The 23,782-nt window shown below is 41.4% G+C and overlaps 1 protein-coding gene across 8 annotated transcripts in view; it reads left to right on the top strand.

The window, feature by feature from the left end:
* Window positions 1-18,555: 18,555 nt before the first annotated feature.
* RFESD (Rieske Fe-S domain containing) overlaps window positions 18,556-23,782 on the top strand; it is a 50,738-nt gene continuing 45,511 nt past the window's right edge. For 3 of the 8 annotated variants that reach the window (XR_002731618.1, XM_023212182.1, XM_023212175.1), the window contains exon 1: window positions 19,661-19,734. The gene's annotated coding sequence lies outside the window, so the exon portion shown is untranslated. Of the gene's footprint in view, window positions 18,606-19,660; window positions 19,735-22,795; window positions 23,208-23,782 lie in introns of those variants that run through there. The other 5 variants (XM_023212176.1, XM_023212180.1, XM_023212179.1 and 2 more) reach the window with 4 other exon arrangements.

Here is a 23,782-nt window from a genome sequence, read left to right on the forward strand (position 1 = left end):
CATCCCTGGAGGCATCTGTAGGTCAGGAAATTTGAGACGTTTTCCCTCAGGATGGTCATCCTATTGGTGTTGACCCTAATCTGCATTTCTATAGGCAACACAGAGATTCAGTTGTGTCCTAGTCAAGGAAGTCTCTGAAGGTTATTCAGATTTAGATTCTTGCTAGAGTAGAACATACTATTCACATCACACAGCAAAGGCAAATACACAGGTTGACCCCGAAATTTCCCTCCTTTCTAGGTTATCACCCAAATAGGAAATGATTAGAAGAGAAACCAGAGCTACATACTTGCAGTTTGGAAGAAATCAAAGTTGCCCTATAAAACAGAGATAAACCATCCCTCTATTCTGTACATTTTTTGGAGTTAGATTTTAACCAAACTACTGCACACAGGACTTCAGGGAACACTTTTCATATAGATGAAGATGTGAACATTACCAGCAGAGTTGAACAATGTGGTGGTCCTGATTTTGTTTTTTTTTTTTTTTTTTTTTTGAGACGGAGTCTTGCTCTGTTGCCCAGGCTGGAGTGCAGTGGCCGGATCTCAGCTCACTGCAAGCTCCGCCTCCCGAGTTTACGCCATTCTCCTGCCTCAGCCCCCCGAGTAGCTGGGACTACAGGCGCCCGCCACCTCGCCCGGCTAGCTTTTTGTAGTTTTTTTTAGTAGAAACGGGGTTTCACCGTGTTAGCCAGGATGGTCTCGATCTCCTGACCTCGTGATCCGCCCGTCTCGGCCTCCCAAAGTGCTGGGATTACAGGCTTGAGCCACCGCGCCCAGCCGATTTTTATAGAACTTTAAAGACTAAATGCAAATAATTCTACATCTTAAAAAAAACTTCAGTAACATAAGGCCAAAATAAGTAAATATGATTTATGATGTAATTTGAAATGGAAAGAATGCAGAAAACACCCAGGAGTAATAAACCACACTACACTAGTGATTAGTTATAAACAATATACAAAAAATAGAATAGTCTGGTTCATTTGTGGAAGACAGATTTAAAGCATTTTTTTCTAAGGTATGCCCTAAGAAACACAGAAGATGTTAGAAAATTTGAGGAATTTCCCTCTGTTCCTAAAAATGTTCTAACTTGATCAAAGGGAAAATATTATAATAAAAATGAATGGTCTTCTTAAATTAAAATGTATTTTGCTGAGTTGGAAGGCAATATAACATAGTGAAAATGAAGGAAATAAAGACACAGAGACAAAGTATGGAGAGAGAAGGGCGGGGCCCAGAGGACCAGTGCTGTGCTTGCAGAGGACCCACGCTGGCACTGGTCTCTGAGTTCCCTCGGTATTTGTTGCTCAGAAGATGAAGGAGTGAATCAGCAGTAAGACATACAGATGCCCGGAGATGTTCCATTTGCCCGGGAGACAGATGTTTTTCTTTTGCTGAGATTTAGGAGAATGGTACTGACCTTCAACCACAAGCAGGCTTTAAGCATTTGCCTAACAAAGCACATTCCTTACAGCCCAAAATCCTTTAAAACTTAATTACCACAGCGATGTCTCTAGCAAGGACAAGATTAAGGGTAGAGTCACAGATTAACAGCATCTCAAATACAGAGCCAAATAGAGTCTCTTAAACTTACTTCTATCTATAAGAACACAGTAACAGGCTGACCTTTCTTTTCCCCACATTTCACTCTTTTCCTTTCAACAAAATCACCATATATCTCTCAACTTCCTGAGCCCAGTACAAACACGTCCCACCATATATCTCTCAACTTCCTGAGCCCAGTAAAAACACATTTCTCAACTCAGAGATTACCATATATCTCAACTTTAGAAAAACACCACCTGGAAAATCCCCAATAAAGACACAGCCGTTTGTGGTTTTGCTGAAAGCGCAGGAACCAATAGAAAACTGCTAAATGTATAACTTAAAATGTTAACCAATTGTAATGCTGTAACCTAGAGAAATGCCTTGTTCCTCTGTAACCTTTCAAGTCCTGTTTACATCGGGCTATAAAAAGCAAGCGCACGCATTGTTCGATGCCCTCTTGTAAGCTGTGAAGCGGAAGAACCAAGTTCGATCTTGCAGTAAAGATCCTTGCCGCTTGGCTTTGACTCTAGACTCTGGTGGTCTTCTTCGAGGAATAAATAGTCTAGGCATAACAAAAAGAGTAGAATATTCAGAGTCTAAATACCTGAACTTGACTTTCATCTGTACAGTTAGTAGCTGGGGGACTTCAGGTGGTTTGCTGAATATTTTTGAGTCTTGGTTTTCTTATCAAGAAAATGGGAGCTAATACTATGTTCTTCATAGGGTAATGAATGTAAAATAATTGATTGGGTGGAGGTGAGGGCAATCTGTTTCTTCAGATTCTCTCAATACATGATAGCTAATGTTATCTTCTAACACTGGGCTATGAGGGATAAAAATCCAGTTGAATAATATTACATGAAGGAAAGCAATAGATCTTGGAGAATTGTCATGGAAAATTAATGCAGCAACAGTGGTACTTAAAAGTAGGGAGTTGGGCCTTACAGACAAGTAGTGGGCATTGTTCATTGCCTTCCTAGCATTTATTTCTCCTTTTCTGACAATTCTCAGATTCTTATTAGAATGTCTATACCTTTTATAAACAGTCAGCACTTTGAGAAAACCCCAGTGCTCTCCAACTCCAAGACTGTGACTTGATTAGTCTATGCCATTGAAGTAATTTCTCATCCCTCTCACCACCGTATCTTGCTCAGGAATGGTCATGGGATGCAATGAGAGGGAGAGAAGTTTTTCAGGGAATCTAGGAAGGAACCTCTTTTTTTTTTTTTTTTTTGAGACGGAGTCTCACTCTGTCGTCCAGGCTGGAGTGCAGTGGCGCCATCTCAGCTCACTGCAAGCTCTGCCTCCTGGGTTTACACCATTCTCCTGCCTCAGCCTCCTGAATAGCTGGGACTACAGGTGCCCGCCACCTCACCCGGCTAGTTTTTTGTATTTTTTAGTAGAGACGGGGTTTCACTGTGTTAGCCAGGATGGTCTCGATCTTCTGACCTCGTGATCCGCCCGTCTCGGCCTCCCAAAGTGCTGGGATTACAGGCTTGAGCCACCACGCCCGGCCGGAAGGAACCTCTTAACTCTTCTGGTAAAGCCATAGATGTTAGCATGTTCAATGTCTCTCCACACTAAAGGTAAATGAGGGAGCATGTAACCCTAATGGCTACTGGCAGACACTTCTCACCAAGAGGGAAGGCAGCCACAAGATGAAGTCAACATCGTGGATATGGCAAAGTGGAGAGATGAAAAGAACTTAGGTCCTTAATGAACTCATTGTGCTGACAAGACCAAATGCCAGAGGCCTCGCTATTGGATGTCATAGGAAATAAGCCAATATAATTTCTTATTGCTTAAAACAGTTGAGTTGAATTTTTTGTTATTTGTAGCCCCCAAGCAATCTCTAACTGAAGTAGAAGTTTGGCAAGAAAAAGAGAGTCTCATTTTAGCCTATTGCATAATGGCTTATATTCTTTATCAAAAAATAGGAATATTCCAAATGTACTTTTATTTAGTCCATCAACCAGTATGTACCAAGGCACTACATTGGACATACTATATAGTGAGAAATAACTCACTATATAGTACCAAGGGAGGATGGCTTTAAATCATTCATGAAAACTCCACTCCCATGATCCATTGGGCACAATGGGGCAAATCAAAGAAAATCAGAGTTATAACTCTCACATTTTAAAAACTATGTATTCTACAAAGAACCGTAATTTTTATGGTAAGCACTTTGTTGAGAAACCTCAATATACAGTTATCATTATTTCTATTTTTAGAGACCGGGTCTCACTGCCACTCAGACTGGAGTGTGGTGGGGCAATGACAGCACACTTCAGTCTTGAACTCCTGGACTCAAGCAATGCTTCAACCTCAGCCTCCTGAGTACCTGGGATTGCAAGTGTGAGCCACTGTGCCTGGCTTCAACCTACAATTATTAATGTTACAGAATATTATTTGCAAACTCTTTCTATTGCTAAATTTGTTAATTAACTCATTCAATTATTTGATATTTACAAAGATCCATTCTATGCAAAGCACTATATGAGCTTTATTACATACGTAGATATATATCACTTATCACAGATACATGTTTCATTTAAAATAGCTTTTGAGTGAAAACTTAGGACCAATTATTGTTATTATGCTGCCCTTTTCCATGGATAGATTGGAAACTGACAATAATAAAATGTGATGGGGTAGTGTATTAGTTATTCTCATACCACTGTAAAGAAATACCTGAGGCTTGGTAATTTACAAAAAAAAAAAAGAGGGCCGGGCGCGGTGGCTCAAGCCTGTAATCCCAGCACTTTGGGAGGCCGAGGCGGGCGGATCACGAGGTCAGGAGATCGAGACCATCCTGGCTAACATGGTAAAACCCCGTCTCTACTAAAAAAATGCGAAAAACTAGCCGGGTGAGGTGGCGGGCGCCTGTAGTCCCGGCTGCTCAGGAGGCTGAGGCAGGAGAATGGCGTGAGCCCAGGAGGCAGAGCTTGCAGTGAGCTGGGATCCGGCCACTGCACTCCAGCCTGGGCGACAGAGCGAGACTCCGTCTCAAAAAAAAAAAAAAAAAAGAGGTTTAATTGGCTCACAGTTCTGCAGGCTGTATAGCAAGCACAGTGGCTTCTGCTCCTGGGGAGATCTCAGGAAACTTACAATCATGGAAGAAGGCAAAGGAGAAGCAGGCCCATCTTACATGACTGGAGCACGAGCAAGAAAGAGAGTGGGGGAGGTACTGCACACTTTTAAACAACCAGATCTCATGAGAACTCATTCACTACACAGAACCAATGGGGGATGGTACTAAACCATTCATGAGAACTCTGCCCCCATTGTCCAATAACCTCCCAGCAGGCCCCACCTCCAACACTGGGAAATATAATTCAACTTGAGATCTGTGGTGGGAACACAGATCCAAACCATATCATTCCACTTCTGGCCCCTCCAAATCTTATGTCCTTCTTACATTGCAAAATATAATCATGCCTTCCCAACAGTCCCCCAAAGTCTTGACTCATTCAAACATTAACTCAAAAGTCCAAAGTCTCACCTGAGATAAGGCAAGTTCCTTCTGCCTATGAGCCTATAAAATCAAAAACAAGTTAATTACTAGCAAGATACAATAGTGGTAAAAGCACTGCATAAATATTTCCCTTCCAAAAGAGAGAAATCAGCCAAAAGAAAGGAGCTACAAGCCCATGCAAGTCCAAAACCCAGCAGGGCTGTCATTACATCTTAAAGCTCCAAAATAATCTCCTCTGACTGACTCCATGTCCCACATCCAGAGCACATTTGATCCCAGGAGTGGGCTCCCAAGGCCTTGGGCAGCTCTGCCTCTATGGCTTTTCAGGATTCAGCCCCTACAGCTGTTCTTAAGGGCTGGCATTGAATGTCTGTGGTTTCTCTGGGCACAGGGTATAAGCAGTCAGTGGCTCCACCATCCTGGGGTCTGGAGGATGGTGGCCCTCTTCTCAAAGCTCCATTAGCAGTGCCCCACTGGGGACTGTGTGGAGGCTCCAACCCCACATTTTCCCTCTGCACTTCATTAGTAGAGGTTCTCAATGAGGGCTCTGCTGGGATGCAGGGAGGAGGGTCCTTAGGCTGTGCAGAGTAGGTGGGCCCTGAATCTGGCCCAGGAATTCATTCAGTCCTCCTAGGCCTCTGGGCCTGTGATGGGAAGGGCTGCCACAAGATCTGAAATGCCTTTGAGGCCTTTTCCTCATAGTCTTGGCTATCAGCACTTGCCTTCCTTTTAGTTACGCAAATTTCTTCAGCCTGCTTGAATTCCTCCCATGAAAATGGGCTTTTCTTTTCTGTCACATGCCCAGGCTACACATTTTCCAAACTTTTACACTCTGCTTCCCTTTTAAATATAAGTTTCAGTTTCAGGTCATTTATTTGCTCATACATATGAGCATAGGTTGTTAAGAGCAGCAAGGTCACATTTCTAAGTTGCTTAGAAATTTCTTCCACAGGCCGGGCGCGGTGGCTCAAGCCTGTAATCCCAGCACTTTGGGAGGCCGAGATGGGCGGATCATGAGGTCAGGAGATCGAGACCATCCTGGCTAACACGGTGAAACCCCGTCTCTACTAAAAAAAAATACAAAAAACTAGCCGGGCGAGGTGGTGGGCGCCTGTAGTCCCAGCTACTCCGGAGGCTGAGGCAGGAGAATGGCGTGAACCCGGGAGGCGGAGCTTGCAGTGAGCTGAGATCCGGCCACTGCACTCCAGCCCAGGAGACACAGCAAGACTCCGTCTCAAAAAAAAAAAAAAAAAAAAAAAAAGAAATTTCTTCCACTAGATATCTTAAATCATTACTCTCAAGTTAAAAGTTTCACTGCTCCATAGGGAAAGGACACAATGCCTCCAAGTTCTTTGCTAAAGTATAACAAAAGTGGCCTTTGCTCCAGTTCCCAATAGGTTCCTCATTTCCATCTGAGACCCCTTCAGCCTGCACTTCATTGTCCATATTACTATCAGAATTTTCGTCACAGTAATGCTTATTTAAAAAGTAATTCCTGACCATCTCTTCTCACCTTGAGACTATAAGCAGTTTTTACTGCAGGTTTCAAATATGGTAGACAGGCCTGAGGGACTGGCAAGGGGCAATCTTCCAGGGCTTATTTACATAAGGGACCTTCAGGTCAAGATTTCATCCTAAGGGAAGAGAAAATAGAGACAGGTAATACGAGGACCCAAGGTTAGAGCAGTGAGTGAGTCTAAATCAGTTCTATGTCTGTTGGTCAAATTGGGCCCATCCAGATCCATCATGGTATCTTCCTTCAGTGTTTTAGTAAAATATCTACAGAACCCCAAGACAACAATATTAGAGACACACAAGCCAGCCACAGATACACATTATTCCACCTGAGTTTATCAAGCTATTTTTTGGAGGAATTTAAAGGAAAGCTAGTATTCCCCGAGTGGTGAATTTGGGCTGGAATGGCTAAGTAGATGCTTTAATAAAAATTTTCTTTGTTTTTTGCAACTAGATTTATAGGGCTGAGGAAACATGGATTAGCTAAAATTTATATTGTAAAGTACAAAAAGCAGGATACTTTCTCCTATAAACAGCTGCAAAATTCCATGAAGATTATGTTGGTAGTTATAATAATAATGAAAGAACATTATTTTTCCCCCCATAGTGGTCATATTAATTACAGTTCTTAATTCTATGATTTCATCCCTTTTAAATGTTTTTACTATTATCATCACTATTATTTGGCTATTTGAAGAACCAGTGCTTTTTTTTTTAAGTCACAAAAAATACTGACTGATACATTCAAATTGTTTTGAAATTGAAAATTTCAGGCCGGGCGCGGTGGCTCAAGCCTGTAATCCCAGCACTTTGGGAGGCCGAGAGGGGCGGATCATGAGGTCAGGAGATCGAGACCATCCTGGCTAACACGGTGAAACCCCGTCTCTACTAAAAATACAAAAACTAGCCGGGCGAGGTGGCGGGCGCCTGTAGTCTCAGCTACTCGGGAGGCTGAGGCAGGAGAATGGCGTAAACCCGGGAGGCAGAGCTTGCAGTGAGCTGAGATCCGGCCACTGCACTCCAGTCCGGGCGACAGAGCAAGACTCCGCCTCAAAAAAAAAAAAAAAAAAAGAAAATTTCAAATTTAGTGATTTTTTTCTAAATAAAGAAATAGAGATGGAGTTTCTCATGTTGCCCAGGCTAGTCTGGGACTCCTGAGCTCAAAGGATCTGCCTGCCTCCACTTCCCAAAGTGCTGGGATTACAGGCATGAGCCACCACACCTGGCCTGTCACCAACTCATGCACCATCATGCCTGGCTAATTTTCCGATTTTTTAATGGAGACAGAGTCTTGCTATGTTGTATAAGCTGGTCTTGAACTACTGGGTTCAAATGATCCTACCACCTCAACCTCCCAAAGTGCTGGAATTACAGGCATAAGCCTGGCCCAAATTTAATGACTCTCTAAGGGGAAAATAGAAGAGAGTTTTCTATCTCTTCCTAATATATTTCAGGGCTTTTTAGTTGTCATGAACAAAAATCCAGTCAACCTGACTTAAACCAAAAGGAAATTTATAGGTTCTTGAAATCAAAAGGTCCAACAACACAAAATAGCTTCAGGCAGAGCTGGATCCAGGTGCAGAAAATATGTCATCAGGAATCCATCTCTCCCCATCTCTTAGGTCTCCTTTGCTCTTGGTTGGCTTAATTCCTAGACAGTCTACCTCCCTAGTGATGAAGGGGCTTCTAACAACACACACAACCGATTAATGAAGCCAATAGAAAGGAAGTGCCTTGTTTCACATAATTTCAGCAAAATATCTAGAATTGACTGCACTGAATTGGGTGCATGGTCAGATCTGCGTTATGTGAACCTCTTTTTATAAGAAAGGGTGGGGGCAGGGGTGTATATGTGGCCCACTTAGACTACGTAGAAGTGTTGCCCAAGAGGAATTCCCTAAAAAAAACTTTACCAGAAAAAGAGAAAGTGAATGACAACAGAGTCAACTATACATCCCCAAATCTCCACTGAAGGAAATCAAATGATACACATTTATAAATGCTATGGATTCAGATTAAAATTATAAATAATAATTTAATTAACCTTATTCTGTGTACTTTGCATCAATTATGCCTGCAAATTTTTCTTTGCATCTCTTCCTGAAAGTGCTCTGAGTGATCTATTATTTCCTGTAGTTTTTTAAGCACAGAAGTATACAGATGATTAAAACTTTAGGGCCGGGCATGGTGGCTCACACCTGTAATCTCAGCAATTTGGGAGGCTGAGGAGGGTGGATCACCTGAGGTCAGGAGTTCAAGACCAGCCTGACCAACATGGAGAAACCCAGTCTCTACTAAAAATAAAAAATTAGCCAGGTATGGTGTGCACCTGTACTCCCAGCTACTTGGGAGACTGAGGCAGGAGAAATGCTTGAACGGAGGAGGTAGAGGTTGCAGTGAGCCAAGATCATGCCATTGCACTCCAGCCTAAGGACATGCCATTGCACTCCAGCCTAAGGATGGCGAGGCTCCATCTCAAAAACAAGAACAAAAACAAAAAACAAAAAAACAAACAAAACTTTAGCCTGGATCATCATCCTTGAGGTTATACTAAGAGAAACATTTCGGGTTAATGCCTACTAGACATTCAGGAATCATTGTGCAAGCTTTGACCTTCATCTTTCTGGTCAATAAAGTCACACCACTATGCCAAGAGCATTAGACTTGCTCTTTCTGAGTTATTGAGATGGGCTTTCAGAGTGCATTTTGAATTTTCAAGAAGATTTTTATTTTTTACTTAGCATTTATCATTATTGTATATTTTTAAATATAGCTACTAAGAATTTGTCCTAGTCCCAGAATGTACTCTAAGAAGCAGAAGATGCTTCAGTATTAATGTTATTGTAAGGGGTAAAAAAGAGTTTCAGAGTCAAATGTTTGGAACACTAGGTTAAATATGCTTCTTTTTCTTTAACTTCTTATTATAAAGTTACAGAAAAGCTAAGAGTAACACAAAAGAACACCCACATATTAACCACTGAAGTTCAGCATTGTTAACATTTTGCCATCTTCATTTATATATATGTATATAGTTGTTGTTGGTGGTGAATAACTTGAAAATCAGTTGCAGACTCATGATAACATTACACTTTGCTTCCAAACACTTGAGCATGCATCTCCTAAGACATTCTTACATAACCACAGAAGCATTATAACACTTAAGAAAATTAACAATAATTTTCTGTAATACCATGTAATACCCAGTCCATGTTCAAATTTTCCCTTTTTTTCTGAATACTACCTGTATAGATAATTTTTTCTTTTGAAATAAAATCTAGAGTTCACACATTGCATTTGATTGTTATGTCTGTTTAGTGCCTTTTATTTTAAAATAGTCTTCCTGAACTTTTTAAAAAGAGTACTGTGTTTTTTATGAGACCAAGCCAGTTGTCTTGTATTAATAGAATATTCCACATTCTGGATTTTTCTGAATGTTTTCCCATGATATCTTCTCATTTATTCTTCCCTTCTCAACCAGGTTTCCTTACAGCAGAACCTCTCAGAGTCTTTAAAGGTCAATGGGCAAAACTATTCTCTAAATGAACACCTTCTAGCAGCCTCTGCCATCTTCACAATAACCTTCCACACTCAATGAAGCACATACATGCCAGAAACACCAGCCCTAGCAGAGTGTCAGATGGAAACACGCATGCCTTACCCCTTGAGTCTCATGTGAAAGGACTTTCATTGGACTTCCGCTCCTGCACACTCTCCTCTGTTGGGATTAGAGGGGCCCAGTTAAAAATGAAACAACAACAACTAAAAAACAAAAACCAAAAACATCATATCTGGGCTCTAAACTAATGTCTAGGGGGAAATTGAGGCTCAGAGATTAAATCCTCTTGCAAGGTAAAGCCCAAAGTTATCAAAATCTGAAGGGTCAAAGTTCGAAAATCAAATTTTTCTGCACTTCTATGAAAAAAATCAGAACTCTTCCTATTTCTGATTCTGCACAACCTCAGCTGGGGGACTCCTGAAGCCTTCAGCAGCTGCATCTACAGTCTATCTCTGAAGTTGTATTTGTTCATTTTCCATTTTCTGATGAGCCTCACTCTTTTTTTTTTTGGAGACAGAGTTCACTCTTGTTGCCCAGGCTGGAGTGCAATGGCACGATCTCAGCTTACCACAACCTCCGCCTCCCAGGTTCAAGTGCTTCTCCTGCCTCAGCCTCCCAAGTACCTGGGATTACAGGCATACGCCACCACACCCGGCTAATTTTGTATTTTTAGTAGAGACGGGGTTTCTCCATGTTGGTCAGGCTGGTCTCGAACTCCCGACCTCAGGTGATTCACCCACCTTGGCCTCCCAAAGTACTGGGATTACAGGCGTGAGCCACCGCACCCAGCCGAGCCTCACTCTTTTAAAGAGTTAAAAGTCTTAGCAGAAGCCAGAACATTATTGTAGCACTAGCCTCTCACCTACCCACCAAAGTTAGGAAACAAATCATTCTCTGTCCCTGGAGCAACTGCCAAATAAAGATGTACTTCTAGAACCCAAAAACTCTAGCATAGGCTTAGAATCTGAGAGGAGAGACTCTGTGTCTCAACTTCTTCAGGGTGGCTGTCAGTCTCTCAGTGCAGGCAATCCAAACCTATACCCTGTGCAGGTAAACTATTTGGGAGAAATCTTTTCATAAGAGGTTCATTTGGGCATCGTGCTGAACAAATCTGGGGAATGGAGTGGGCAGAGGGTGAGCCATTCACAGACACAGGTAATAGAGTCATTCTGCCTTCCGACAAGTTTAGAAATTTACAAAGGTGGAGGCCCCAGTCTCCACGTGTCTTTCACTTCTTATCAATTAAAATTCTCTTCATCGCCATGTCCATTCTGAGCCCTTGTACTTAATTGAGCAAGATCTCTGTCTATTGACATGGAGCTCTCTTGGGAGTGTGTTTTCAATCCTGTGCCTCAGTGGCTGTTTTCAGTGGCAGGCTAAACAATCTGTCTTGAGCTACGCTTTCTCCAGAGCTCTCTTGACTCCATGGACGATGTGGAGTGACTGTGAGCATGTGGACGTACTACAGGAATCCAAGGTTTGTCCTTCCACAGTTCCCTCTCTGGCCCAGAATGCAGAATGAAATCTGAAGCAGTGCTGCCTATTCATCCCCACATGGGCAATTTCCAGTTAGGCACACGCGGAGCTCAGCCGCCTTACAGTTTAAATGCAGCTGGGTATAGATTTAGGTGACAATGTGGGGAAGGGTTCTCTTTAAGAAAAAGATATAAAACAATACATTTAAAAATACATATAAAAGCAAATATTTAATTAGAATGATTAATCACAAAAATACAAATAATTTTAAAACCGCCATAATAGCAAACATTAATTGCCAGACACACCTCTATAATAGCTTTTGCCTACAATCTTGTCTACTTACTCTCTAGTCATCCCTTCACACAATAATTTTATGATACTATTTTATATAAATGGAACAGATAGATAATTCAATCTTTCCTACAGTATTAATCTTTTTTTTAATAGACAGGAAGCATAAAACAAACTTAGTTTGTAGACCCGGTACAGGTTTGTATACTTTAGACATAGGAATTCTGATAAATTCTATTTCAGGTGATTCCCATCAAAAAAGATGTGATGGGTTTATAGTTTACATGATGTTATTACTAAGCACATTTCATGTGTACTGTCAATGAGAACAGAATCCCACACTTACAACATTACCGAACATCTGATGATGGAATTTTCTACAGCCTAATTTCTGGCTCCATCCATTTCAAATCTGGCTTCTGCTCTAGGACTCACATATTTTCATGTCAGGCACTGTCCCACCTTCACATTTTGAGAGAACCCTGGCCCTCACCCTCATTTGGGCATACAGGAAGAGTCAACACAGTGAGCAGTTCGAGAATTCTTGGAAGCTATAAACCATATAACTATATCCCACTAAACCCAAACTAAATGTATTTCCAACTCAGAAGCCCCTTCACCAGGTCCCCAAAATGTCTGAGTGACAGAAGGAAAACAGACAATGGCCTTGATCCACAGAAGTTAAGTTACCTTGCTTTTACACATTTACAAAAACATTATTATCATTATTCCTCCTTTCTTCTTTCTCCTTTCTGAACAATTCAGTCCTAAAGCCAGCAGGTGGGACAGAGCGGGGTAGACACACATGCTGGCTAGGGGGATGGGAAGGAGGAGTGACCACAGTGGCTCCCAGAGGAGTGTCAGAGCCCTCGAGGGACAGATGGCAACATGGTGTGGTGATGTAGCGCGGCCAGCTCAAGCCCAGTGGGAAGGGAATCAAGGGGCAACCTGCAGAGGCTCAAAGTCCAATCTCTGTGATGTGCTTTCATTACCCGAATCTAATCAGGAGAAAACATCAGACAAACTCAAATTGAGGGACATTCTACAAAATGGATGGCCTGTAATCTTCAAAAATGCCAATATCATAAATGTTAAAGAAAGACTAAGGAAATATCTCAGACTGAAGAAATCTGGAGACATGACAACTAAACATACAATCTTGATTCTGAACTGAATTTGAGGATTAGATGGTAGTGTGTCAGTGTTAACTTCCTGATTTTGATGGCTGTATTGTGGTTATGTAGAAGAAGGTCCAGATTTGGAGAAAATACATACTAAAGCATTAGGGACTGACGGGGCATCAGATTGGTACTATACTCTCAAATGGGTGTTCGGGAATAGAGTTTCCCTGTACTTTTCTGTATTTTTGTGTTTGTTACCAAATTATATACAATTATATATATGAGGGGTGGGGTGAGAGAGAGAGCAAGAGCATATGACCATGTGAACACATTACTAGTGTCCCTGAGGACCTCAGGATCTTGGAAAGGCCCCATGCAAGTGTGGGAACCTGAAGCTTCAGTTTCATTAATATCATTACCTCTAACTGCAGCAAACCTGACTCTACCCACTACTGTCTGAAAGGCCAAAGTCCTTAAAGACACAATTTAGTCCTTGTCTTAGTTATACCTGCTGTCTTAGGTCTGTGTGGCCTCTCTGTCTCTGCTAACACTGAGTGTAGCAGAATGAATATGTTCTGAATGTTGTTCAAGGTCAAGGAGCAGCAGCTTGCACTCGAGACTCACGTCACCTAAAAACCTCTGGGGTTTGCCTTTACTGGGCCCACATAGCTCTGTTGTGTGTGTTTGCTAAGCCTGACTTGGTTCAAATGGCCAGTGTTTTGCTTCAGGCTCAGTGCAGGGTCGGTGGTGTTTGCTGATCAGACACTCTTCTCCACACGCCTACTTACATCAGCTGTGTATCATTTACTTAATGCTCAGGACTTGAAGTCCCACCAGGCAGATAAAAATCAGGAGTGAACAAGAAGTGTTTCAGCTATTCAAATCGCCAACCTTCACTCACTTCTCCTGGTATGCTCAGCTTAGCTCCTTTCTTCTTTCTACAGATTTGTGTACCTGTAGAGAGGGTACGATCTAGTCTGTCCTCTAGAGAGGACAGTTTTAAGAGAGTTTTGATACATAAGTTTAATTCAGGAGGCTGTTAGTCCCTTTGGCTGTACGTTTAAGCCACCCCAATTGAGATGTTCATAATTAAATAAAGTTCACACCTTGATCTCTTTCTGTGTCTCTCAATTGATTCCAAACTCAGGCAGAAAATAAAAGAAAGGTGTTATTGGACCCTCTCAAAGTCCAACACAAATAAAAGATGATGGAATCTTCAGGGTGGTGATAGCAGATAAGGTAAGAAGCGGTGTAATTTCAGATACATTTTAGGAAGAATTGGCAGGACTCAGTGCTGGATTAGATATGGGGGGATATCAAGGGATCCCTAAGACCCCTTCACATTCGGAGATTCACTAGATTCTGGGACTCATTACAGTTACGCTATTACAGAAACTTAGTAAGGATACACAGCTGGATTGTAAAGAAAAAGACTCAGGCAGAGCGTGCAAGACTTTTGTGTACAGGATTCCTATGTGTTCTCCCTCTCACGAGGGGTCACACAGACTGCATTCTTCCTCCAGAAATGAAAATGTAGAAACATGCCTGCAATGTTTTTGCCCAGGAAAGACTGAGACTCAGCAGCCAAAGTTTTTATTGGGGGTTGGTCACAGGCACCTCTGCTTAGCAGGTACCAAGTTCTAGAATCTCAGAAGGAAGGCAAGTGATCAGCATAGAACACATTGTTTGTACAAATAGCTTAGGCACAGTGAGTCACTTTTATCATTTAGGGAAAGCTTTATATGTGTAGGTGTAGGTGTCGGGTAAACTCACCTGATAGCAATAATTTATGCATACCCTCAGAATGACCCCATATGGCAGATGCACCTGAATGCATGTTCTGAGCTAGGGAATCTGGGAGTAGCCAACCTGGAGAGTAATTCTTTGTCTATGAGAAACATATAATACAGGGAACTGAGGCCCTGAATTTTGGGATACATGAAGGTTGCCAGGTGGAGATTATTAGGGGGAGGGTGTAAAGTGAAAATACCATGTAAACTGCCTGATGGTTGCAGGCGGTTGCAGTTTTCCTGCCCAGCCCACCACCACTAGACTCTGTAAGCACCTAATAAAACACCATGTTTTGTTTGCTGGCTCTAGGTCTGTTCTTCGGCCTCTTGAACCTGGTTCCTTTCCTACTGAGGTTAATGGGGCTTTGGCACAACAGTAAGAGACTGTTTACCTGCCAAGTTCTCACACGTCAGTGAAGGGCCAATCTTGCAAGCAGAACTTTTTAAGGATAGCAGTCTCAGGTCAGTTATGTGAACTCCTTTCTGTATGGGTGGGCAAGAAGGGGTGCGTGGTAAGGAAAAGGGAGGAGTCAAGGAAGACATCCAGATTTCTCCCTTAAGCCTGAAGATGGACAGTGTTGTCACTTATAGAGATGGAGACGACAAAGAAATGCAGATTTATGGGAGAGAACTAATATTTCAATTTTGAACACAATGAAATTAGAGATAGCTATGAATTATCAGATCAAACTATTGTATGTTATAAACAACCTTAAAATTCCAGGGGCCTTGACATAATAAAAATTTATTTCTCACTTAAGTTATGTGACTTTCACGGCTTAGTGGAAATTAGGGAATTGGTGGGGGGATGCGGTCTCTGTTCCGCATAGTCACTCAGGGACCCAGGCTGGTGTAGGCTCCACCATCCAGAATGTTGTTAATTCTTATGACAGAAAGAGAGGCAACTGGAGAAGTCTCATCTCAGCTTTTCTATGCTTCAGTCTACAACCCATTGTTCAAAACTGGCTATGTGGCCGCAATATATTGTAAGTGGAGCTGGAAAATGTGGGGTAGTCGATGGGATGTCTGGTGAGCACCACTGTTTCTGCCACAATAGCCCCATGTAAATGTCAAGTAGGCATCGCCAACAAACGTATGTCTGGAGACATTCATTTAGGAGTCATAAGCACATAGGTGGTATTTAGAGCCACCCTCACTGTCTCATAATCTGAGTTCCAGAGCCTAGTAAGGGCAGTATTATCACCCTTTTCTGGTGTAAAGGAGTAGGAAATTCAGATCGGTGGACACCCTTCAAACTTCCCTATAGTGAAACTAGCAGCACACAGGTGCCTTCACTAGCAGTCAAAACAGATTTTGGCTTAGGATTGAAGGCAAGTTTTTAACTTCTCTAAGAGGGGAGTCTTGGTACCTGAAAAGTCTGCCTAGAAACAGCCTGATGCTCACGGCAGAGGGACTAGACTCACAGTTTTCAATTGAAACCATACATGAAGATATTGAGAGCCAAAATCGGGGGAAAGCTGGCCACAGGTACCACTAGGTGTCACTAATAGGCCAAAGTTAGAAGCATAGAAAAGGAAAGGCTAAAAGAACAAATGAAGGAAGAAAAGAAAAGGTAAAACATGCCCCAAGTTGGCCACAGGTGAAACTTAGTGGTAGCATTGCTCACATTGTTCTATTGGAAAAAAAAAAAAAAAGGCAAAATAACAGTAGGAATCATGAACTTTATTCTGAACAATAATGACTTCCAAATAGACTGGATGGGTTCTTGCTGTTACCTAATGTGCATGCCTGTATGTGAATGGTTTCGTGCGTTTGTGTGTGTGTGTACTTGGGAAATGAAGAAGGGTAGTTTATTCCGACCTCCATTATAGCTTTCCAAACATCACATGACTAACCATATGAATACTTTTGGTAGAGATAAAAGAAAGTTTCTCTTCTTTCATCCTTCTTGTGTGCATATGCATGTATAACTACTGAGGTCTTCAGTTTATTCAAAATCAAATTTAAGGTCGATGGATCTAAGATGTGTCCTTTTTTAATGTCCAGCATATGACAAAGTGAAAAAGGATTTCTAAAATGGCAAACCTCCTTTAGTCCTTCGATGACAAGCTGGGGACTGCTAACACCTTCCACGTGCCAATAAAATCATTTGGGATGACTAACAGATAATGGAAATTGTAACAATTCAAAATATATTTTATCTCTTTGATAAGTGATACATCAAAACTAGATAGTTAATTTGTTTTTGGGTCAGTGAAACAAATGGCCAAAAGGGAAATGACCCTATAAAATATTATTGATCACCCTAAAACTGTACTGAAAAGAAGAGAATCAGAAGAAACTAGCACTGGAGGCAAATTATTCTGAGCTATTCAACTTCTTACAGGTTGAGGCTCATTTTTTAAAATGGCATTTATATAGCATGCTGAGGTAAATGGACAAAGTTCCTGGGTTTTGGCTGCCCTAGGTTCACTGGGCCACCCGAGAGCCGGAGATCAATATGTCACCATACTAAATACAAGTTGTAGCGTTCAACCTTGGGTTCACACTGGAATCACTCAGGAAGTTAAAAACATATATTGAATCTGCCCACCCGCCCCCAACCCCAAATAAATCTGTGTTTTATTTTGTTGGTCTGGCATACAGACTGGGCATCAAGACTTTTCAAAACTCCCAAGCGACTCTAAGGCATAGCCAGGGTTAAGAACCACTGCATTGGACGGTAGTCAAGGAAACTTTTAAAAACTTAGGCTCATCTAGTTTCCCAGCTCGGAACACAAATATGAAGGTTTGGTGGTTTTCTTTGTTGTTGTTGTCAATTCAGGGAAGTATAATGAGAAAAAAGCAAAATTGCAAAGTTCAAAATATGAAAGTGAAAACTCTCCATCTCCTCCCAAAGCAACCAATATTGTTTCTTTTGATTTTTCGAGAAAAAGTTTATATACATACCTGCATGTTTGTATTTCAAAAAATAATTTTTGTTTACATTAAAGACAGCACACCGCATATAGTATTCCATGCTTTGCCTTTACTATTCATTACATCATGAACCTGTCCTTTGAGTATACAGTACACAGCCACGAAGTAATTCACGTCTGTACTGTTGTGCTGTGTTTTATTGAACCATTCCTCCGTGTTATCACTTTAGCTATTCTCATTATTTCATTGCAATAAACATCCTTTTTTTTTTTTTTTTGAGATGGAGTTTTGCTCCTGTTGTCCAGGCTGGAGTGCAACGGCGCGATCTCGGCTCACCGCAACCTCTGCCTCCTGGGTTCAAAGCTCTTCTGCCTCAGCCTCCCGAGTACCTGGGATTACAGGCATGGGCCACCACGCCCGGCTAATTTTGTGTTTTTAGTAGAGACGGGGTTTCTCCATGTTGGTCAAGCTGGTCTGAAACTCCCGACCTCAGGTGATCCGCCCGCCTCGGCCTCCCAAAGTACTGGGATTACAGGCGTGAGCCACCACGCCCTGCCTTAACATCCCTTATACATGGATTACAAGCATCGCGAAGACCTGCAAATATTTGTACAGGGTAAATTCCGGAACGAAATCGCTGGGCGCATCTAAAATTTGAATAAATGTAATGAGACCAACAAACATCTAAAAAATAAACTGATGCTATCCACATTTGTCAAGCACACAAGTAGGCCTCCCCGTTTGAAGGTGCTGGCTAGGCGCTGTTGGCCAGCGATCTCTATGAACCAGGGTCAACTGCCGGCAATGCCATAGAGGCGGTCCTGGGGGCGGGCCTTCTCCGGTCACGTGGACGGCCTTGCCCCGCCCCGCCGAGGCGCCGCGCGAGTCTGGAGCTCTGGCTCGCTCAGTAGCGTCACGCGGAGGCGGAGCGAGGACTCGGGGACAGTAAGTTCTGTTCTCGCCGCGCAGGGGGCGGGCTCGCCGGACCAGCTGCTTCCGGCCGGGCCGCGGGCGTGGACTCAGCATTCTGGCTGTGGCGGGGTTGCTGGCCTGTGGCCTTTGCTCCGGGCCGCTACGAGGCCTGAGGCCCTCCTGGGTTTCGGTTCAGCGTTAACTGTTAACCTGCCAGGGCAGGCTTCCGCCCAGGCACAGGAGACCCACTGAGCTTGTTCACCTTGAAACTTGGGCCACATCTGACACCTGCCACCTCAGGGGGCTATGCGGGTCGTTCTAACAAGCTTTCATGGCATTTGTGCGCTCTAAAGTATAGAAGCTGCTCCAGGACTTCCGCAGCCCCGGCCGTCCTGGAGATACTCTCTCCTGGAGTCTGTAGTGGAGAATTTACAGCACCTGGACAGCCATGTGCAGTCTCCGAACTGCAGGCCGTCTTTACCGAAATGTTAAACACAACTTGAAGTTAGGCAGGATAACTGCTAGAGCTGGATGGACCTTAGAGGTGCTAGCTAACGCGCTTTGAGCTTTTTCTGTGTTACGCCTGCTCTAAACATTTGTCGTGTGTTAAAGCATTTATGTGCTTTACCCTATATGCACCCCGATGTGGCGGGCCCTTCTTACAGTAAAAGAACTGCAGCACAGCGAAATTAAGCAACTTGCCCCAAATCACGCAGAACTGGGATGCAAACCCAGGTCTAGCTCACTCGTGATCACATCTTTGGTGACATATGTAAATATCAATATATATCACCAATTTTTTTGCTTTGCTAAAATTTTGCTTTGCTAAAAGGTTTTTGTGTCTTCAGGGTAGTTTACTTGCAAGCCCCATGTTTTTATAAAAAAAAGTGGGTGCTACCTGAATAAAACTAATGCCTACCCCTTGGCGGTTTTGTGAAGACTAATGAACTATTATATTCAAAGGGTCCAAGCAGTAGGCACTTACTGAAGGACAGCTAGTTTTATCCATTACTATTCTACCATTCAGAAACTACTAAGACATTTTTCTTCCCTGCACCTAAAAGCAAGGGTGTCATACTTGAGATAAGCATTCTGATAATGTGTAGGCAAAGTTTCCAGACTTAGTAAAAGCACCTTAGTCATGGCTCAAGAGGAGTGACAAGTAAGTACGTTTCACTTCGTGTCTCTTTTATCTCCAGTGTCTTGTGGAAATTTGAGTTACACTAAATATTTTTAAAAATTCAACTTGAATTTATTTCCTGTGTTGGAAAGGGATCCAATAGTGACCGAGTATCCATTCAGCTGATTTGTAATTTTATGTGGAGTTAGAACCTTTAGAAACCATTTTAGGGACAGGCCAAAAATTTTTCTCGATGAGAACATGGAACACAACAACTAAATTTTTCAGCGGGAGGTTTTCATCTAGCCCCCAAACTGGATGAGTCCTTTAATTTTCTGTTTCATTCAGTTACAATTCCACTATCTTAAAGTAGACTTAAAATCGAAATACATTGGTAGTTTATGAATAGTTCATCAAAATAACGATAATTAAGGTGAACACATGGGCTTTTCCTGTTGTCTGAATGGTTCATGATATTCACAATAGTAAGAATAATATGGGTGTTAAATGTAAAAAGTCATCAGATATTATAAATAGTACCATTTAAGATACATAGAGGAAACTATTATTTGACATATAAAATAATACTTTCAAAGCAAAATGCAAGTCCATAATCATAGTTCTCTGAAGCCTTTATCGTTTAGCCCCAGTCTTCTCTGTTCCTTTTTTATCAGCCCCTTCAAAGTTCACCAGTTTTTCGGGTTGGAGGCAAACCTTGCAAAGACTGTAAGTTTGTAGTGACTGAAATTTGAGAAAGGCCTGTATTTGGTTCTCATTTATTTGGGAGTTGGGAAAACATAATTAACTTTTGATATTATACTACATCTCTTGTATTTCATTACTTTTTGATAGTACTTTTCTATTTTTTGCCTGGAAGGGAAAAAAAAGAACTATTCATTTATTTCCTCCTTTGGTGCCAAGTTTTGAAATTAGCTGTACAAAAGTCTCAAAATAGTTCATTCATGATCTATGCACAGGTACATTCTCTGAGGATAGAAAGGGCAATTTTATTCCATTTTTCTTGGGTTTGGGGTCATTTGCTACATAAATATAAATTAGGACACAACTTAAGTCTTGAAAAGAGTAATTGTAAATATAAGAAATAAGTATTTTTAGACATTTAAGAAATGTTTATTATCCCCTTGCTTTTCTTTATATATTTACCCTATAGTACATATATCCATGAATAATATACTGTTTGGTTTTGCCACTTTTGTGATAAAAATGGAAACATACTCTGACTTTTTAAATTTTTCACTTGCAATTATGTTTTTTGAAATTAATCCAACTTGATGTAGAGATACATTTGTCACTGCTGTACAGCATTCCATTGAATGAACATACACACATTCCATTCTACTGTTGATGGGTTTTGTGTTGTTTTTGTTTTTTGCTATTATAACTATTCTTGTGTATGTTTCCTGGTATATCTGTGTGCATTTCTGTGGCATACACCCAAAGTGGGATTATTATTATTATGTTTAACTTTACTAGGTAATGCCAAACTGTGGTAGCACAAATTTATGTTATCACTAGCAGTTCCGTATTTTCACCAATACTTGGTATAATTTTTTGTCAGCCTGGTGGATAGAAAATAGTATCACATTAATGGCTTTGCTTTGCATTTCCTTTGTGTTTTCCTGCTAATGAGGTTGAGTGTCTTTACATATATTGGCCATTCAGATTTCTTTATTTGTGAAATGTTTGTTCATGTCCTGCCCATGTTTCTATGATTATTTGTTATTTTTTTACTGGCCTATAGGAGTTATTCATATATTCTGAATCTCAAGCCTTTGTCAGTTATATGTATTGCAAATTCCACATTTCTTTCTTTTCTTTTTCTTTAGCCTGTTTCCCCTTCTTTCAGTTCATTCCTTTGTCTGTTCCCATTTTTCTTATTATTATGCCTCTGTTCTGTCACAAAATGTGATGAAGGCTGCATGCCCAACTCTGAAGGTAAATACTGCCACCTGAGCAATTTATGTTCTTTGCATACCTGCCAAAATCAAATAAAACCAGATGACCATTCAGAGATAGTATTCCTGCCTCCTGTCAGCCATAGCTAACCCAGAAAATCATGGCCCTGGTCCTCTTTGCCTTTGCTTTAAAATAATAAATTTTTCTTTTTTATTGTGAGATAATTTTTAAAAACAGCATATGTATTTTGTATCCCCCCATTTTAAAAAAAACTGGTTAGAGCAAGAATTAAAAATGCAAACTTCAGAGTGCAAATTTGACATCCCTATAGTTTTCTAAGCTTGATGTGTGTGATGCCTTCCTTTATACATTGAATTCAAAGCCCCTGCCTCTCCCCATCAACACACATGCACATATGCACAAACATGCACACACATACCTCTCTATCTACACCTCAATTTTGGAGCCCAGACTTACAATGATATCTGATATTTGTCTTCCACATGGCTCAGAACTATTTCTCTCAAAATAGTGACCTATAAATTCTCTTTTTTGAAAGCTCACTCCTAACGCACTAACATAGAGATTTTACTCTTAATAATTTTTGTTTTATAAACTTACTTTTTAAATGAACCATGCTCTTTTTCTGCTAACATTTTAAAACTTCCAATCAGTTATACAGGATTAAATAAATATTTAGAGAAGCCATCAGGAAAATTCTCTGCAGAAGGCCTAAAGTCACTTGGCACTTCCATGAAAACATTTTCTCTTTTTTGGGGAAGGGATTGGCCCATAGTGTGTAACCAATCTAAGCTAGGTACACTGAGGTACAAATGCCTTCTTTAAAGAAGTTGGATAGGGCTGGGCGCGGTGGCTCACGCCTGTAATCCCAGCACATTGGGAGGCTGAGGCGGGCGGATCGTGAGGTCAGGAGATCGAGACCATGCTGGCTAACACGGTGAAACCCCCGTCTCTACTAAAAATACAAAAAATTAGCTGGACGTGGTGGCGGGCACCTGTAGTCCCAGCTACTTGGGAGGCTGAGGCAGGAGAATGACGTGAACCCAGGAGGTGGAGCTTGCAGTGAGCCGAGATTGAGCCACTGCACTCCAGCCTGGGCTACAGAGCAAGACTGTCTCAAAAAAAAAAAAAAAAAAAAAAAAGAAAAGAAAAAAGAAAAAGAAGTTGGATATATGTGTTTTTATGTAAAATGGTAACCTAAGACTTGAGTGGAATTAAAATGCTGATTCCTGTTGATCAAGGAAAGGTACATTATATTGTTTAACTTCCTGTGAAATACTACAATATTACTATATTTGAAAAAGGCATGGATGATGAAGTATCTTCCTAAAGTTAGAATATTTATTTGAAGTTGACACCTGGTTTGTAATTTTGTTAAATATTTGTAGATAAGTGTGTGTTTAATATCTTGAGCATTTCACAGCAAACTCCTTTCTTAAAAAAATATTTTTAGAGACAGGGTCTCACTCTGTTGCCCAGGCTGGAGTACAGTGGTATGATCATAGCTAAATGAAGCCTCAAACTCCTGGCCTCAAGTGATCCTCCTCCCTGGGCCTCCTAAGCAGCCAACCCTACAGGCAAGTACCAACCCACCTGGGTAATTTTTAAAAAACATTTTCATGTAGAGCTGGGTCTCGGTATGTTGCCTAGGCTGGTCTTGAACTCCTGGCAAGTGATTTTCCCACCCCGGCCTCCCAAAGTGCTGGAATTACAGGTATGAGCCACTGGCCTGAGTCATTATTTTGATGCAAGGACAGGATCAAACCTATAACCCTTAAGCCTGTTCCTAAAAATAATACTGAGGTATTTCTTAGTCTTGATTTTTTTCCCACCTTTTAATTTCTATATTTGGCCAAAAGGATACTAAAGAGTAGACTAGGAGATAAACTTTAGAAATACAGGGCAAAGAGTGTAGTAATGGTTATATCTGAAAATAAGCTCTTACTTGGATACTAATCAGTATTTGATTTCTAGGAAGGTGGATGTATAGGGAGTAAATGAACTTACAAAGAGAAAAGGGTACAGGGTAGGCCCAACTCTTTATAGAACAACCATAGTGTCAGGACAGTTTCCTAGGATCCTCGAATTTTCTTCATGTATTATTTATTGTTTAGTACACAGACGTGACCAGCATTGGAATTTATTTGGCCTC

This window comes from Piliocolobus tephrosceles, chromosome 4 (assembly GCF_002776525.5).
Source record: "Piliocolobus tephrosceles isolate RC106 chromosome 4, ASM277652v3, whole genome shotgun sequence".
In the NCBI taxonomy this organism is placed as follows: Eukaryota; Metazoa; Chordata; class Mammalia; order Primates; family Cercopithecidae; genus Piliocolobus; species Piliocolobus tephrosceles.